Source organism: Euleptes europaea, chromosome 1, assembly GCF_029931775.1.
Source record: "Euleptes europaea isolate rEulEur1 chromosome 1, rEulEur1.hap1, whole genome shotgun sequence".
NCBI classification, from domain to species: Eukaryota; Metazoa; Chordata; class Lepidosauria; order Squamata; family Sphaerodactylidae; genus Euleptes; species Euleptes europaea.
In genome coordinates this window covers 820,289-832,380 of record NC_079312.1, presented here as the reverse complement: position 1 = coordinate 832,380, position 12,092 = coordinate 820,289, and the positions used below count along the sequence as shown (strand labels likewise).

The 12,092-nt window shown below is 52.9% G+C and overlaps 1 pseudogene; it reads right to left on the bottom strand.

Annotated features, from left to right (window-relative positions):
• Positions 1-12,092, bottom strand: part of LOC130493227 (zinc finger protein 501-like) — a 39,464-nt pseudogene that overhangs the window by 12,404 nt on the left and 14,968 nt on the right.

Sequence of the window (12,092 nt, the reverse complement as noted above, 5' to 3'; positions counted from 1 at the left end):
AGCCTGAGGACATGTGTAACAAATAGTTTAGCCAAACCCTGGGCTGAAGGAAGACCTGCACATGGAACAAAATGGACCTGTTTGGAAAAAAGGTCCGTGATTACCCAGAGAACCGTTTTTCCCCGACTAGGAGGTAGGTCGGTGATAAAATCCATGGCTATGACCTCCCAGGGGCGGGAGGGGTTCTCCAGCGGTTTGAGAAGCCCGGGGGGTTTTCCCATCCGTTTCTTAGCTGTGGCGCAAGTGGGGCAGCTGCGCACATACAGCTCCACATCGGCTCTCATACCGGGCCACCAGAACTGCCTCCGTACCAGGTGAAGTGTTTTAATGAAGCCAAAATGACCCGCCAACCTGGCACCATGTACAAGTCCCAATACCTCCTTGCGAAGGGAGGATGGGACATACAGTTTTCCCCCCTGCATCCACCAAGTGTTGGTTCGTTCCAGGCCAGGGGGGAGGAGATGGTGCTCCTCCTCCTGTAAGGAAGCGTCCCGGAGCCGCTGTTGGAAGGCTTCCGGGATACCCTTGAGCGTAGGGGGGGTCTCTGGCCGATGGGCTTGGGAGCGGGTGGTGACGGCTAAGCCGGGGACCTCCCCACGCTGCTCGGGCGTGAACAGGGAGTCGACAGGGCGATCGAAATCGTTGCGATACTGGGGAAGTCGAGACAGAGCGTCGGCTAGGGCATTGTCTTTACCCGGGACATGTTTGAGAGTGAACCGGAATTTGGCGAAGAATTGGGCCCACCGAATTTGTTTGGCGTTGAGCTTTCTAGCTCCCTTGAGAGCCTCGAGATTCTTGTGATCGGTACACACTTCAAACGGTAGTTCGGCACCTTCTAAAAAGTGTCTCCATATGGTGAGGGCATGTTTGACCGCCGCCGCCTCCTTCTCCCAAATAGCCCAGTTGATTTCGGACTGGGAAAACTTTTTGGAGAAGTAGGCGCATGGTCTCAACCGCCCCCCTTCATCCCTCTGCAATAGGGCCCCACCCATGGCCACATCCGAGGCATCCACCTGCACCACGAAAGGCTTGGTGCAATCTGGGTGAGCCAAAACGGGTTCGGATGAAAAAAGTAGTTTTAAACATTCAAAAGCCTGCTGGCACTGGGGGGACCATTGCAAACGGGCTGAGGGAAGCGCGGCGCTAGCCCCCTTGTCCTTGGTACGCAACAGATTGGTGAGAGGAAGCGCAACTTGGGCAAAGTTGGGAATGAAGTTTCGGTAAAAGTTAGCGAATCCCAAAAATTGCTGAAGCTGGCGGCGGGTAGTGGGGGGTTCCCAATTTCGCACCGCCTGGACCTTTGCGGGGTCCATTTCTAAACCTTGGTGGGAAATCACGTACCCAAGAAATGTAATGGAAGGTTGGTGGAACTCACATTTGGATACCTTAGCATACAGTTTGTGCTCCCGCAGCCGCTGGAGCACTTCTCGCACTAGGCGCACATGTTCTTCCATGGTTTCAGAGTAAATAAGTATGTCATCGAGAAATACCACCACCCCCCGAAACAGCAAATCATGTAAAACCTCATTAATCAATTGCATAAACACACTGGGGGCCCCCGAAAGTCCGAACGGCATGACTAGGTATTCAAACATTCCAAAACAGCTGGAAAAGGCCGTTTTGGGTTCGTCTCCTTCTTTAATGCGGATGCGGTGGTATGCTTCCACTAAGTCCAGTTTGGTGAAGATTCGGCCCTCCTTTAATTGTGCTAAAAGGTCGGGAATAAGAGGGAGAGGGTAAGCGTTAGACTGGGTGACCGCGTTTAGCCTACGAAAGTCAATACACAGTCTTAGATCTCCCGTCTTTTTCTTCACAAAGAAGGCCGGGGCCGAATAAGGAGCTTTGGAAGGGCGTATGAAACCCCTCGCCAAGTTGGCGTCCAAATAGTCCCGCAACACCGCCTTCTCACTAGGGCTCATGGGATAGACCTTTCCTTTAGACAGTTTGCCTTCCCCCACGATTTCAATGGCACAGTCCGTCTCTCTGTGGGGAGGTAGTTCGTCACATTCTTTAACATCAAAGACATCCGCAAACTGCGAGTATTCTGTGGGAAGTTGAGGAGGAATGGAGATCGGGTTGGGGGACCCTACCAATGCGGCGGCCGGAGTCCTGAGTACCCGTTCCTTGTCATGCAACCCACAGGGGCTTTCGGGAAACGAGAGCACCCGTTTAACCCAGTCGATGGAGGGGTTATGTCCCCGTAGCCAGTTCATCCCTAACACCACTGGGGTTACAATAGGGGCGATGGTAAAATACAAGCGTTCCCAATGTTCTCCCACCGACATAATCACGGCTGCAGTTCGGTGGGTCACTGGGCCCCGTTTAAAATCGCTCCCGTCCATTTGGGAAAAGCGGAGGGGTCCCGGAAGCCGCTTGCGCCGGACTCCCAGTTTCTTGGCAGCTTCCTCACTAATCATAGTGCGGGCACACCCCGAGTCAACCAAAGCAGGGAATTCTAAACTGGGACCCCCTTTGGGTAGGGACAGGTGAACACGTACATACACATTGTCCTCTTGGGCGCTTACCATCGGTGGAGCTCCTTGCACAACGACAGGGGCGGTCTGCTGCGGAGCCCCCTCTACAGCAGACCGACGGCGTTTTTTGCCGGCTGTTCCCACTCTTCCTCCTCGCTGGAAGAGGGGGATGGAGTGGTGGCATTCGGGGATCCGTCCGAATCAAAAGTAGCATTTGTAATCCGGGACCCCGTTGGGCCTGTAGAGGTGGAGATCACATCCTGGGGGCGCGCGTGGAGAGCGGAGGGTGCGCCGGAACGCCGGCCCGGTGGCCCGCTCCTGCGGCGGGGCTGGTCCTCAGCGGGTGCCTTCTGCGGTTCGGTCGGGGCTTGGCGAGGGGGGTTTGGACGACCCGCACGAGAGGGGCATTGCGACGCAAAGTGTCCCTTTCCTCCACAGGTCAGGCAGACGCCGGTCTCAAAACGCTTACGGCGTTCAGCGGCCGAGGGACCCCCGCTCCCTCCCGGTCGGAAGTCTCGGCCCCGGTCACTCCGGGGTCTCGGGTCTCGTCCAACGCGTTGTTTGGACAAGGTCAAGAGTTGTTTGCGATTCTCGATATCGGCAGCGTGGCGAACCCAACCTTCCACATCCGGGGGGTTCCCTTGCATAAAAGCCCAATGCTGGAGGTCCGGGTTGAGGCCCTCCCTGAAACACTGTACCAAAGTGGCCTCACTCCAGTCCAGGATTCGGCTGGCCAGTGATTGGAACTCACTTGCATACTGCGCCACCGACTTGGTCCCTTGGCGCAGTTGCATCAGGGAGGCTTTAGCCCGCTCACCCAGAGTCGGGTCCTCGAAGCGGTTTCGGAGTGCTACCATAAACTCATCCAGGGTTCGTAGCACCGGCGAGCGGAGTTCATACTGCAACACCATCCAGGCGGCCGCCTCCCCTTGCAGCAGGGAAGCCACGTACTGCACCCGGGACTCCTCGGAAGTGAAGGTTCGGCCTTGTTCTCGCATAAAAATGTCCACTTGGACCATGAAAAAGGTCAACTGGTCTCCTGAACCGTCATAGGTGACTTTCAGGTCCCGACGGGACGGGAGGCTAGGAGGCGCGGGGGGGGGCTGCCGGTGTTCCGTCCGGGGGGTTGCCGGCAGGCGGTTGCACTTTCAACGCGTCCAGGGCCGCGGCCATCTCACCCATCACCCGCCGCATGGACTCCATCTGTTCCTGCATGGCTTGGCGATCCTCCAGCCACTGCCTGCGTTCCTCTTCCATCAGGGCCTCCTTGCGCGCCGGGTCCCCTTCAAGTCCCGTGCTGGGGAAGGCCAAACGGCGATCCTTCGCCGCGGTTCGGGAGAGAGACCAACCCTTGGGGGAGTCCAGCCAATTGTTAAAAAGTCCTCGGCCTTGGTCGGGGATGGGACCCCTAGGCTTCTTTGGCTTGGCACCCTCCTCCTTGGGATCCGGCTTCTCCGGTACCACCGGTCCGTCCGGTGCGTCAGGGGTAGTAGGGGTGTTTTCCTCATCGCCTGACATTCTGTCCCAAAAGGTACAGCAGCAGTTCGAGAGGCAATGACTTGCAACTTAATGTGAGAGATCCCCTCTCTCTGAGTTTACTTCTCCAAATCAAATGTTCAGACGTTGATAAAGAAACAAAGGATTTATTGAAGACATCAGGAGATGAGACAGGCACAGGTAGCAAGTTGCAAGTGAGGGGCTACTCGGGTTTACAGAATATATTGACTCCAGGGCACTGGGGCACTGGGGTTCACACTTATTGTTATGGGAAGTTACAAGCTTGGCATAATACAAAACATCAGACGAGTCCCAGGAAGTCTGGTGAAGCTATCACACTTCCAAGGCCGCATCGGCCTGAGGGAGTACTGACAGGAAGAACAGCGGGGGGGAAGATACATGGGGCAATCAGGCCTGGCGCCTGAGACCAGAAGGTGTGAACTGCTTTTACGAGTTCACTGATAGCAGGTGATGGGAAGCAGAGACACATACACAGAGACCCTCACAGTATCAAGATAATGTGCTAATGAGGGTGTGGTATGTTAATATGGAACCTGTCAGCCCTTGGCCCACAGAACCAGAAATCACCACAAAGTCAGATAGAGTCCAAACAGATGGCTTTTACTGGTCAAATAGGCATACAGTGCAAACGAATAAAATGACAGCTATGAGAGACTCACTAGCTGGGAGATATTATAAGGCAGGAAAGGCGGGAGATTACACGCACAGGCTGAATACAGTTTCCCAGGAGCTGAGTTCCCAGGCCTAGGTATGCGACCTTGGGGGGCAGACAATACAGCGCAGAGACAGAGGCAATAACGAAACCGAGATAGCAGCCTGACATTCTGCTCCCCTCAAGGCCCCCTCCCAGTTCGCAAGGGGGCTGGCCTATCTGGGTAAGCAATGTGAAAGGCGTCGACGAGGTCGGGGGCGGAGACATCCCGTGCGCGCACCCATTCGTCATAGGCAGGGGGGAAATGTTTCCAACGGACTAAATATTGCAGGTTGCCATGGTGAACACGGGAGTCAAGGATCTTGGAGACTTCGAAGTGTTCCTCCCCCCCCACCATGATGGGTTGCGCAGGAGGTGGGTCCGGATGCCACTGTGGAGAAGCAACATGGGGTTTGAGGAGGCTAATGTGGAAAACAGGATGCACACGCCTCAAGGATTTGGGGAGAGCCAGTTCCACCGTGACAGGGTTTATGACCCGGGTGATGGGGAAAGGGCCAATGTATTTAGCACTGAGCTTATGGCACGGTTGGGTGGAACGGAGATTTTTGGTGGAAAGGTAAACCAAAGCACCCACTTGCAGATCACCCCCGGGGGAGCGATGTTTGTCAGCTTGCGCTTTGTATTTACGTTTGGCCCGGTCGAGGTTGCTAACGAGCCAGGGCCAAGTGGTACGGAGGGCGTGTGCCCAGGAGGCAATGTCGGGGTTCCCCTCCCCCTCTACATCATTTGCAGGAGCGATGGGACTGAAATCTTGTCCATACACAGCAAAAAATGGGCTAAAACCTGTGGATTGATGCATGGCATTATTGTAGGCATATTCTGCTAAAGGTAACAGTTCTACCCAGTTATCCTGGTGGTAGTTAACATAACAGCGTAAATAACATTCAAGTACAGCATTGACACGTTCAGTTTGACCATCGGTTTGAGGATGGTATGCACTAGACAACCCTTGTTCCACTCCCACCAACTTGAGGAAAGCTTTCCAAAACTTAGAAACGAAACCACTTCCGCGGTCACAAATTATCTTACGCGGAAACGAATGTAAGCGAAAGATATGCGTCACGAAGAGGCGGGCCAGTTTCTGAGCAGAGGGGATCCCTGCGCATGGAATCAAATGTATTTGCTTAGAAAACAAATCAGTAACAACCCACAACACAGTTTTACCCCCACTGAGAGGGAGATCAGTCATGAAGTCCATAGCAATCACTTCCCAAGGTTTGCTGGGCGTTTCAAGAGGTTGTAGCAGTCCCGGGGGTTTTCCCTGCGATCGTTTCGCAGCGGCACAAACGGGACAGCTGCGGATGAAGGAGTCAATGTCGGAACGCATTCCCCCCCACCAGAACTGTCTGCGCAATAAGTGAAGGGTTTTCAGAAACCCAAAGTGCCCAGCTGTTTTGGCTCCATGAGCTAAATGTAAAACGTCCTTTCGGAGAGCTTTGGGTACATACAATTTCGAGTCCTTGTACCAGGAGCCTCCTTGTTCCAAAACACCAGGAGGTAGGGTATGAGCGGTGCGTTCTAAAAGGCACTGGTCCCGCAGGACAGTTAAAAAGGACTCGGAGATGGGGATTTTGGAGGGGGCCCCCCCGTCGGCCATGGAGATCTTAGAAACAGTTATGGGGCTAGTGCTTACGTGCGGCGGCGCGCAGACTGCAGGCGGCTGGGCGGTCGGAGGGGTAGGAAGGGCGGGAACTCCGGTTTGTTGCGGTGGCGGCTGGGCAGTCGGTTGGGCTGGCGGAGCTTGTACGTTGGGTAAGGTGTGCTGATGCTGGGATCGAGTTTGCACAGCCAGCATAGGTAGAGCCCCACGTTGCATAGGGGTGAACAGAGAGTTGGTGGGTCTTTCGAGTTTTACCGGATATTGTGGTAAACGGGAGAGGGCATCCGCGAGAACGTTCTGCTTCCCAGGGACGTGCTTCAGGGTGAAACGGAACTGCGCAAAGAACTCCGCCCACCGTTGTTGTTTCGCCGATAGCTTATGGGACCCCGTGAGGGCAGCTAGATTTTTGTGATCGGTCCAAACCTCAAAGGGGACTTTAGACCCTTCCAAGAATTGTCGCCATAGAGTCAGTGCATGATGAACTGCTGAGGCCTCTTTCTCCCAGATGGGCCAGTTTAATTGAGCGTGCGCAAATTTTTTTGAAAAGTAAGCGCAAGGGTGAAGAAGACCATCCGGTCCTTGCTGGAGGAGAGCCCCTCCCATGGCTACATCGGAAGCATCGACTTGCACAATGAACATTTGATTTGGGTCTGGGTGCTGTAGCACCGGCTCCGAAGTGAAGAGGCGTTTGAGGGCCAGAAAGGCGGCTTGGCATTGCTCAGTCCATAGGATTTTTGCGGAGGGCAAGGCAGCCGAGCTTACTTTTCCCTTAGTTTTCAGTAGGTCCGTAATGGGTAGAGCCACCTGGGCGAAGTTAGGGATGAATCCTCGATAGAAGTTTGCAAATCCCAGAAATTTCTGTACTTGCTTCCGGTTGGTGGGGGGAGTCCAATCGAGGACGGCTTGGACTTTGGCGGGGTCCATGCGAAGACCTTGGTGGGAGATGATGTATCCCAAAAACGTGAGTTTGCTTTGGTGAAATTCGCACTTAGCTAGTTTTGCGAAAAGTTGATGGTTACGCAGGCGTTGCAGAACTTCCCTGACCAGAGCCACATGCTCGTCCATAGTTTTCGAATAAATGAGAATGTCATCTAAGTAGACCACCACCCCACGATATAGAAGGTCATGTAGGATTTCATTGATGAGTTGCATGAAGACCCCCGGGGCCCCTTTTAATCCGAACGGCATCACAAGGAATTCATACATTCCGAAACAGCTAGAGAAGGCAGTGAGGTGCTCATCCCCTTCGCGGATACGGACTCGGTAGTAAGCTTCCACCAAGTCTAATTTAGAGAACACACGGCCTTCCTGTAATTGTCCCAAAATATCGGATATTAATGGGATAGGATAGGCGTTGGTCTGGGTAACCGCATTGAGCTTTCTGAAGTCAATGCACAGGCGAAGGTCGCCCTCTTTTTTCCGGACGAAAAACGCGGGGGCCGAGTTTGGGGCATTCGAAGGGCGAATGAACCCTCTGGCGAGGTTTTTGTCCAAAAAGTCCCGGAGGACAGTGCGCTCGGAAGCGCTCATAGGGTAAATCTTACTCTTGGTTAATGTGCAGTCCTTTACCACTTCAATCGCACAGTCTGAGGCCCGGTGGGGGGGTAAGGCATCACATTCCCTAAGGTCGAAGACATCTTCAAAGTCCCGGTATACAGCGGGTAGAGCCGGTGGTGCTGGGGCAGTAGAGGTTAATGCTGGAACGGGCGGATATAGCAGAGCAAAGTTTTGCCGATGCTGGTCGCAGGTGGGACTAGCGAAGGAGATAGTGTTTGTTTCCCAATCAATACTGGGACTATGTCCTTTAATCCAGTTAATTCCCAAGACCACTTCAAATCGGATAGGGGCTATAGTGAAGTCTATTTGTTCCCAGTGGGAACCAATTCCCATTGCCACCCCTATGGTGCGGTGATCAACTGGACCCCCCTGGAAATGGCTTCCGTCCATTTGGGCAAATTGGACGGGGGCGGGTAAAGCCTCAGAGTCGGCTCTGAGTGCAGCAAAAGTGGTTTCGCTTATGAGAGTGCGACAGCAACAGGAGTCAATTAATGCTTTGACGGGGATTTGTGGGCCACCGTTAAGTTGTTGTAAAACTGCATCCACGTAGACGGTGGAGTCCACTTCTTTGATTTTGGTAGGAGCATTCGGTTTGATAGGAAGATCCTGAGAGGTCTGTGGAGACGCTCCATTCACCACAGACCGGAGCCGTTTTTTGACAAGTCGAGGGGAGATTCCAGGTTTAAGGCTGGAGAAATCCAAGGATGTTCCTCATCCGAAGAGGGAAAGTCGTCCCCCAATGGGGCACTTGTAATCCGAGACCCGGCGGGGTCGTTGGTAGTAGGCAGGGAGGCTGGGTCCCCGGCATGGAGTGCAGAGGGTGTGGGTCTTCCCGGAGCTGCGCTGCGGGTGGCCGCGGTGCCTCTGCGTGGTGGACGACCTCGGGCGCGGGTTGTCGTGCTGGGACGAAATAATTCCTGGCGGCGTGGGCAAACGGCTGCAAAGTGGCCCATTTCTCCGCAAGTAAGACAGGCACCCCTCTGAAATCGGGCTTCACGTTCCTGGGGCGGACGTGGGGGATTTCGTGGGACGAGCAGTGGTGCCTTGGGTTGAGGCTTTTGGGTGCCTTTTTCCTTGTGCTTTTGACGGACGAGAGAAATGAAGCGTCGGCGGCTTTCCACTTCCTCGGCTAATAGGATCCAGTCTTCGAGGGTATCGGGATCGCCTCGCATGTAAGACCAGTTCAGAATGTCAGGATGCAAGGCTTCCCTGAAATGATGGATCAGGGTGGTCTCGGGCCAACCTACAATTTTACTTGCCAGTCGTTGAAATTCATCGGCAAATTCTCGAACTGTAGCAGAGCCTTGTTTTAATTGTAAGAGTTCCGTTTTGGCTCTTTCCCCCAGGAAGGGGTCCTCAAACCTCCTTCTCAGGGCAGTCATGAAGTTGTTGAGGGAACGAATAGCACGAGAGCGGGTGTCAAACTGGAGGACCATCCAGTCAGCCGCTTTACCTGTCAGAAGGGAAGCTACGTAACGCACCCGGCTATCTTCCGTGGGGAAAAGTTGTCCTTGTTCTCGCATATAACTGTCCACTTGATGCAAGAAACAAGGCAAAGTCTCGAGAGATCCGTCATACGTAGTCCTCAATTTGAGTTGCTTCCAAGGGCCGGGCGCAGGTTGACCCGGTTGCACGGGTGGTCCGGGTGGAGGAGCAACAGGAGCTCCAGGAGGCAAGGGTGGAGCAGGCACATTAGCGGGTGGTTGCACGGGTGGTCCGGGCGGAGGAGCAACAGGAGCTCCAGGAGGCAAGGGTGGAGCAGGCACATTAGCGGGTGGCTGTACGGGTACCCCCTGACCCGGTATCGGAATGGGCTGTCTCTGAGCTATCAGGGTTTGTTGTAATTGCCTGTTCTCTTGAAGCATAAGTTCCATTACTTCCTGGAGTTGATCAACACGGTCGGAGTTGATCAACATCCAGAGACGTCCTTTAAGAGATTGCCACTGTTCCTGTACCAGTCCCCTCAAGCGGCAAACCTCTCGGGTCGTCCGGAAAAGTTCAGCGATTAAGTCTTGTAACAGAGTAGGATCCTCAGAGAAGGGCTCCAGGGTGTAGATCACCTGGAGAGCTGCACAGCTCCCATCCAAGTGGCAGGCGACCCCCCTGGGCTCCAGCCTGGCTAGTAGAATGGTGAAGAGAAGATATAGCTGTCATAATGTCAGCCCTTGGCCCACAGAACCAGAAATCACCACAAAGTCAGATAGAGTCCAAACAGATGGCTTTTACTGGTCAAATAGGCATACAGTGCAAACGAATAAAATGACAGCTATGAGAGACTCACTAGCTGGGAGATATTATAAGGCAGGAAAGGCGGGAGATTACACGCACAGGCTGAATACAGTTTCCCAGGAGCTGAGTTCCCAGGCCTAGGTATGCGACCTTGGGGGGCAGACAATACAGCGCAGAGACAGAGGCAATAACGAAACCGAGATAGCAGCCTGACAGAACCATTGTATCCTGAAGTGATCTGTTAATGTGTGAAATCCAAAGCTAATCTGCATGGCTATTGTTGACTGTAGTCTTTGTTAGTCTGGAGGTTTTCAAGACAGGAAGCCAAGCCTTATTCATTCTTAAACTCTCTTCTTTTCTGTTAAAGTTGTGCTGATGTTTATGAGTTTTAATCTATAATTTTTCTCCTGTGTGTGTGTGTGGGGGGGAAAGCAGAGTCTGTGTGGGTGTGGGGAGGGAGCAGTTTCTGTGGGTGGGTGGGAAGCCAAAGGGGGCTTTCGCCCATTCTGCCTGGGGTGTGTGTGCCCCCTCAAGTCTCTCTCTCCCTGGTTTGAGGGGGGGCTTCAGTTGTGTGTCCTCAGGTTTTCCCTCATTCATAAGATCGGTTAGGTCTATTTTGATGCTTGCTCAAAACTGGTTTTCAAATGGTGACTTAAAGAATGCATTTGCCTGGTCCCGACTCGAGTCCGATGCAAAAAGGGAAATTCCACCCCCTCCTGCTCATTATGCATAGCTAGCTGCCTCTGTCCCTTTCCATGGTTTGCAAACTCCCAGGTGTCAGGTGTTGCTTTGCATGGTGCAAACGTGTTGCTTTGCATGGTTGTGTTGCTTTGCATGGTTGTGTTGCTTTGCAGTTGTGTTGCTTTGCAAACTTCTTCGCACCTGCCCGCCCTTGCTCCCCGCAGCTCAGCTGTTTGTCGGGGCTGGGAGCATTGTGTGTGGGCGGCAAGCTCTGCTCAGAGATGCACATTAAGGATGGGGTGACCCCTTTCGGGGCCCATATCTCAGCCCCCCCTGACCCAATCTTTACAAAACTTGGGGGGTCTGGCAATAAGGGTCCTTTGAAGCTCCGCTGAAAGTTTGGGACCTCTACCCCCAAAAATGCCCCCCACGGAGCTGCGGAAAGGCACGGTTGTGTTTTTAATGGCTTTATTCGGCCGAATTTTTTCCCCGAACTTTGAATTCGGGCCGAATTGCACGGACCCGAAGCGGGGGAGTTCGGACTTCGGCATATCCCGAATCCAGATGGGCCAAATTCAGCCGAATCCGAACTATAACGATTTTTTTTCCAACAGCCCTATTTCTGTTGATGCAGCCCAAGACTGCATTTGCCTTTTTAGCTACCGCATCACACTGCTGACTCATGTTCATGTGGTATTTGCTACCCCTCCCAATTTAGTATCATCTGCAAATTTAATAAGCATCCCCTCTTCATCCAAATCATTTATAAATGATTTATTATACCATATATTATTCATATGGCTGAACTTTATAAAATTCAGGCCTGAGCTGACCAGGAATGAAAAAAGAGGGGGGCAAACCAGTCACTTTAGGCTATTTTTTCTCTAAACACTGCTGTTTGGCATTTGACCACTTTAGAGATAAAGTGAATTCCTCTGGCATGATGCCCAGTTCCTGGCATTTTCCCCAGACCACTTGGCTGAATGCCCGGGCGGTAACTGATAAGATGCACCTTCAAAATACATTTTCTAACAAAATATATTTTCATCACCCTGGATATGATACTCTCAAACCTATCCCAAAGATCCACCCATTGTATTGGAGGCTTTGAAGGGGACCCCTTCAAAAAAATGGAGAGAATATTGTCGAAGGCTTTCACTGTCAGAGTTCATTGGTTCTTGTAGGTTATCCGGGCTGTGTAACCGTGGTCTTGGTATTTTCTTTCCTGACGTTTCGCCCACAGCTGTGGCAGGCATCTTCAGAGGAGTAACACTGAAGGACAGTGTCTCTCAGTGTCAAGTGTGTAGGAAGAGTAATATAT